This window comes from Phytophthora parasitica (genome assembly GCF_000247585.1).
Source record: "Phytophthora parasitica INRA-310 unplaced genomic scaffold supercont2.105, whole genome shotgun sequence".
NCBI classification, from domain to species: domain Eukaryota; phylum Oomycota; class Peronosporomycetes; order Peronosporales; family Peronosporaceae; genus Phytophthora; species Phytophthora nicotianae.
In genome coordinates, this window is record NW_008649091.1 from 115,738 (window position 1) to 116,890 (window position 1,153).

Here is a 1,153-nt window from a genome sequence, read left to right on the forward strand (position 1 = left end):
AGCGTGGAACGCTGTTTGGTCTTAGACCTGGATTGGAGGTATGACCTCATCTTGGGCATGGTATGGCTTGAGCGCCATGAGCCATGGATCGACAGGAAGTCGAAAACACTCGGTGCTACCCACCCTGCTCCAAGTGGAGCCTTGGTGAGTCATGAACCCACCTCTGCAAGCAAGCAGAAGCGCTACTGGCGCGAGCACGAGGCCGAGGCGGCCGTGGTGCTGGACATTGGTATGTCGGAACTTGTTAGCAACGAGGTTGCTGTTCGTTCTAGTGAGGACAAGCGCGGAGTGGCGCGTAAACCACTAAGTGGTATAGATCCGGTCGGGGACCTACCGCTACGTGGCCCGAGAGCCGCGGTCAACTGCGAGTCGAGACATCGTGGGCGAGGCCCAGAAGTTGCAGGTGTAGTGCCACCTAGTTCACTGAGTGAGGGTCATGGACCACATGGCTCTGAGCCGAGTGTCTCGCGAGACACTGTTTCATCTTCGAGGAGCGTCGGTGCTGCTGCACCCGGTGGTGGTGACGGAGATGTCACTGCACCGCTCTCACCCGGCCGAGCTCGGTCGCGGAGAGAGAGGAGGAGAAGTCGCAGGGCGTCTGTGACGTCTTGGGCGTCGTACGAGGTGTCCAACGTGATGAGCAGCGAGGCTGTACACACTCGTGAACAGAGTGACGGGGAAGGTCGAAGGCGACATCAGCCTTGACTCTCTGCCCGCTGTGAATGCTCTGATAATGCTGGACGGGATGTTCATCCCCGAGTTTGGCGAGGCCTTGAAGGCAGGCGGCTTAGCCGAAGTGGTCTTGTTAAGACCTGAGGAGGAGTTGAACTCCTCGTCCGTTGTGGACGACGCGGTCCTGGAGGACACCAAAAAGGCGCTAAACGCGAGGAGTGGATCGGCGATCGTTAAAGATCCTTCGGATCCCTTCTACACGGTGGTGAAGGAGTATGGAGACGTGGTCTCGAGAAACCCGCCGATAGGTTTGCCTCCAGATAGAGGCGTGTGTCATGAGATTGACCTGGTTCCTGGAACCCAACACTGCGTGACAAGGCAGTGTAGTAGCCTTTGCAAAAAAGAGCAGTGTGACGTCATTGAAGCATTTTCCGTGCAAAGCGCGAGGCGGGGTTGGTGCGTGAGAGTAAGTCTCCGCACT